This window comes from Xenopus laevis, chromosome 1L, assembly GCF_017654675.1.
Source record: "Xenopus laevis strain J_2021 chromosome 1L, Xenopus_laevis_v10.1, whole genome shotgun sequence".
Taxonomy (NCBI): domain Eukaryota; kingdom Metazoa; phylum Chordata; class Amphibia; order Anura; family Pipidae; genus Xenopus; species Xenopus laevis.
This window is the reverse complement of record NC_054371.1, coordinates 102347734-102353733: the sequence shown is the minus strand read 5'-3', so window position 1 is coordinate 102353733 and position 6000 is coordinate 102347734.

Below are 6000 nucleotides of genomic sequence, written 5' to 3'. Positions count from 1 at the left end.
AGAGAATGTTGTAAATTGTGAATCGGTTTATTAAAGAAAGCTGATCTTTTATATGAACTTTCAAGGTTAAAATAGTTTCTTTTATCAGATGAAATTTAAAACTAAAATGTAGAGAGAGATTCAAAAACCTCTACCGTACAGGATAAACACTATTACAACAAATGGTGTTCCAACTCAAGTTTAAACACAGATATTTTAAGTTCCACCTTAAATGCAACCTAAGGCTTGATATAGTATGCTCCAGTTTTAATAGTATAGGTCATAAGAAAGCTGTGGTAATTCTCACAGTCATCATATTTATACTACTTAAAGGAACAGTTCAGTGTGAAAATAAAAACTGTGTAAATAGATAGGCTGTGCAAAATAAAAAATGTTTCTAATATAGTTACTTAGCCAAAAATGTAATGTATAAAGGCTGGAGTGAACAGATGTGTAATAAAACAGCCAGAATCCAACTTCCTGCTTTTCAGCTCTATAAATCTGAGTTAGTCAGCGACTTGAAGGGGGGCCACATGGTACATTTCTGTTCAGTGAGTTTGCAATTGATCCCCAGCATTCAGCTCAGATTCAAAAGCAACAGAAATTACCCATGTGGCCCCCCCTCAAGTCTCTGATTGGTTACTGCCTAGTAGCCAGGGTAACCAGTCAGTGTAAACCAAGAGAGCTGAAAAGCAGGAGGTAGTGTTCAGACTGACATGTTATACATGAAATCACTCCAGCCTTTATACATTACATTTATGGCTAACTAACTATATTAGAAACATGTTTTATTTTGCACATACTATCTATCTACCCAGTTTTTATTTTTACACTGAACAATTCCTTTAAGACCCCCACATGCCAAACTTACTTTATACAAACTCCTTCCTTGTCCTTTGATTACAAGACCTCCATTCCTGAAAATGCCCGAAGAAGGCAATCACAGAGGCTTATTTATTAAAGGTCACATTTTAGTGGTATAAAGCTTTTAGAAACCATGATTAAACTAGTTTTCTTTAAAACAAAGAATGCAAGGAAAGATAAGAATATAAAAGTACAAATGGAAAAAACTCTGAATGATCAGCTAAAAAATACAAAAACTACATGAATAGTTTACATAAACAATAGTTACATAAACAAAGAAAATTACTTCCGTAAAAATTTTGTTTGCGGGTTAGCTTTCTGTGTCATACAGTATTGTATTATTACCATATCCATGGGAAACTTTACTTTTTTATACCTTACACCTGTCATTAAGGAAGTGCTTCATACCTTTACTTTTAAGTTTACTTTCTCCAATTTTATATTATGTACTTCAGTTGTAGCCATCTTTGCCTTCTGAAATAAATCAAATTTGAATATATATCTTCTAGAACCCGATACTCAGTATTACCTATCATGTCATCTCCCATCTCTCTTCTAAACTGTCCATATGAATGCATAAAACTTTCTCAGTATGCTTTTTATTTAGACCATGTATTATCTTAGTAGCCAAACTGTCAACAGTTTATTTTCATTAACAGGTCTCTGTAGATAGATCCTCCAGAAATGAACTGAACATTTCAGATGAGGTCTTGGGTATAATCTTGTAGGGTGTTAATATAATTTCCCTCTTCCTGCTACTAAGTCCAGTTTAACCTAGTATTTTGTTTGCTTCCTGTATGCTGGCACAAACGTAATATATCCACCTCTTTGTCACATAACCAGTAGGGCACACAACCGGAATTTACACTTATCGGAAACTAATCATACTACAAAGAAGGTGGAAACTATCTCTTTTAGTGTGTTACGGAATAGGAGGTGCAGACAGGAAAAATACAAAGTATCATGTATGGCTTGTAGATGTATCAGTTACAAGTTTTAAATGGGATGTAAACCCAAATATAAAATTCTGTCCTATGAAAGAAAATGTAATCCCAACCATATATCTAACATACAGTTATTAAAAATGTTCAATAATTTTAGAGTTATTTGTAAATATAATTCATACAGAAAGCAGTATTTTGTCCGTTCTGTCTCTTCTGACTCTTTCTGCACTGCCAGTTCTATCTCTTGAAACATTCTTGCAGAAGACTTGCATGTGTCTGAACAGGCCGCTTAATCAGCTGACTTCTCTCACATTGTTTTAAAAGCCAGAAGCACCAGAGCCCAAAATAGAAAGGAACAGACAGATATTGCTCTCAATAGCAATTACATTTACAAATAACCTTGAGATCATTGACAGTTTTTAATTCATGTAGATTGGAAAGTTGCTTAGAATTAAATTTTGTTTCAGAAAGCAAAATTATATATTTTTTTCAAACAAGGGCTTTGGTGTAGCCTTCCTACATAATAACAAGAAACTGCTTACTGAACATATATTACGTAATCAAACACATATAAAGGTGTTATTACCAATGGTGACTGTAATGCTGCATTTAACTTTCTTATGAGTGGTAGAGGATGGAGGTGTATTTCAAAGATAAAAAAAGCTCTTCTGACATAGCAAGGAGACCATGTTCCATCTGTTCATTTCTTAAACCTCCTTCATTATATCTAATTATGCAACAAGCTTTGTAAGATGAGACATTGATCTTACTGGAATTATCTGACCTCATTGATACAGAACAAGCAAAGCATTTTCTAGCATCTTGCTAAGTCAAGGAAACAGAGAGCTGTCAGTAATATAGATGCGACTGGCAGGGAAGCTTCACATTACAGTTGAAAGCACAAATAATCTGTTTAAATTTTTGCACCTATTGTAATAAATATAGCTCACTTAAACAATTACTAACAGGAGCAGACAGTGAGAAGAAAATAAATGTTTTTAAATTACACTGTAATCTAAAATTAATTTAATTAATTAATTTAAAATAAGTGTATAAAAATATTACCTTTGCTAGTATCTTAGCTATTATTTAATGAGAGCAGTAGTGCACTGACTAAGGGCAAGGCCACAAGTAGAAGATTGTCAACTTTCCTCTGCCTGTGTTATGTGCTTTTGCATTTCAGGGTGACAGCGTTCTGTCAATGGAGCTATGGGGGTGTGAAAGTGGGTCCGCTTTCTTCTGCCTGTGTACAAAATGCAGGCAGAGGAAAGTGGACAATTGCCTGTGTATGCACTTATCCATAAAGCTAGGGTCAGACAAGTTGGATCTCGGCCTGCAGAGAAAAACAGGCTGAGATTCAGTAGGGCAGCAGTGGAGGAGCGGATTTTCTTTCTGCATTTCTTCGCAAGCTGAGATCCAACTCGTCTGGCCATGACCTAAAGAATACCTGTGTATGAGCAGACACTACATAATCTTCATTGTAACACAAAAATCACACAAATGTAAGTACCAATTGACCCTCCTATATACACACTAGCATAATCAGGTTGCTTGGGTGTCATGCCTAACAGGTTATCTCTCAAGAGTCTGACTGTAACTTTAGATTTCTCTTTACTAGTCTCCAGTTGCATGCTTTACTTTACACAGTAAAATCTGAGAATAAGCCAGATGAAGCATTTTTTGTAAGAAGATAAGCTGTCATCAACTACAGAGTCGGAGAGCATTAGGGTACTAATCTAGAGGGTACTTAGTCTTAGCTGGGTGGAATGCATTAACTTCCATATAGCTGGGAACATTTTGCCATAGTGACATTTTTGGTCACATCACTCTTTATGTTACAGAGTATGGAAAACTATTAAGTGGTGTTTTACCTTGATGGAGAGAAATTAATACTGATCCTACCCATTAAGCATTAATCTAAGTGCTACATGTTAATATTTTTAGCACAAAATGATGCATCTCTCTCTGACACTCTGAATGTCAAAACTGTAGCACCACTAATCTGGTGTCTTCATACTTTCTAGAATTTATTTATTTGGATAGTTGCATATGCACAGGAGCAGTTGCTGCCCATAGGCAGAAGTGGCTATATTACCTAGCTTGTGCATGTGTGTAATTTTGTTACAGTTTATCTGCTGCTTTGCTCCATGTTTATCAGTTAAATGCAGAATGTGTATAGGGCTGCTGATCAAAAAATTATCAATATACTTAGGATACTTAGGATACGTTGTCGCACACAGAGAGGAGTTTCAAAGGAACTGCACCAAAGGCATGGGATAAAAAATAATTTATTGAGTGTGGAAATAGCATTGAGAGTGGTGTGCCCTGGCCTGTGATAAATGGAGTCAAATGGGGAAGACTTGAAAGACTGCACCTGGCATAATTTTTAAATTCTTGAGCTATCACCAGCTTGAGTGTAATTTATGCTGTTTGTGCTACAAAATTAACTTTAATCATAGTAATATGTCTGCTAAATGCAACACCTCATCCTAGTTGTCTTTTTCACTTAAACCCCTATCCATAGTACTGCTACTATACTACTGCTACTATATTACTACTATAAGTGCTGATGCTAAGGGGTAGCCTCATTTCCACTGCCACACTGATGTCATATGTATATGAAATATGGCAAATACTGTCTGAACATTGTTATCTGTTGCCTTTAAAGGGATACTGTCATGGGAAAAAAAAAAATTCAAAATGAATCAGTTAATAGTGCTGCTCCAGCAGAATTCGGCACTAAAATCCATTTCTGAAAAGAGCAAACAGATTTTTTTATATTCAATTTTGAAATCTGACATGGGCCTAGACATATTGTCAATTTCCCAGCTGCCCCAAGTCATGTGACTTGTGCTCTGATAAACTTCAATCACTCTTTACTGCTGTACTGCAAGTTGGAGTGATATCACCCCCTCCCTTTCCCCCCCAGCAGCCAAACAAAAGAACAATGGGAAGGTAACCAGATAACAGCTCCCTAACACAAGATAACAGCAGTCTGGTAGATATAAGAACAACACTCAATAGTAAAAACCCATGTCCCACTGAGACACATTCAGTTACATTGAGAAGGAAAAACAGCAGCCTGCCAAAAAGCATTTCTCTCCTAAAGTGAAGGCACAAGTCACATGACCAGGGGCAGCTGGGAAATGGACAAAATGTCTAGCCCCATGTGAGATTTCAAAATTGAATATAAAAAAATCTGTTTGCTCTTTTGAGAAATGGATTTCAGTGCAGAATTCTGCTGGAGCAGCACTATTAACTGATTAATTTTGAAAAAATTATTTTTTCCCATGACAGTATCCCTTTAAACTGAGGCTGCGGGGTAAAAGGATTGAATGCCCCACCATAGCATTACTGTCTTAATGAATAAACATTCCTAAGGTTATCATTAATTGAATGAGGATTAGGGACAATACAATAAGGGTTACTATTGGGTTAGATGTAGTTTTTCTCACCGCACACCCATAATATTAGTCTTACTGCATTGGTGGTGCAGGCCTCCTAATGACCCGCAATGTAGTGATTTTCATGGAGCTACACACACATACACCAGGTGTGCAATCAGCAGGTATCACTCTCATTGGTTGCTTTGGTATACTAGATGTGGGCCCAGTTAAGACTTTTTTTAGATTTTCCATTTTGTGCGGAATTAATCATAGATTATGTAATTAATTACAATGGAACTGACGTACATATAGTTTAGTCAATAAAACTATTATATGGAATGTATTAGAAGGATCACATTTTAGGTAACCAGCAGTAGAATTCTAAAATTTCACAAAAACCTGGAAAAATTTACAGAAATGTACCCATTTTTAATTAATAAGAATGTGTACGATATATATAATATAAGGTTTTCTGGGATAGACTTACTGTTGAGGCATTTTGACACTACTAGAAGGGTACCGTATATACCCGAGTATAAGCGAGTTTTTCAGCATCCAAAATGTGCTGAAAAAGTCTACCTCGGCTTATACTCGGGTCAGCGGTACCCGACCCGAGTAGCTGAGATTGCAGTCACTTTTAATCATTCCTATACAAACAGTACACTTGGGGAGAGACTGCAATATCCCACAATGCCCTCTGTTGGTTATATGAAAGAATAACAGTGCGCCCTCTGTTGGTTATATGAAAGAATAACAGTGACTGCAATATCACACAGCGCCATCTGTTGGTTGTATGAAAGAATAACAGTGCGCCCTCTGTTGGTTAT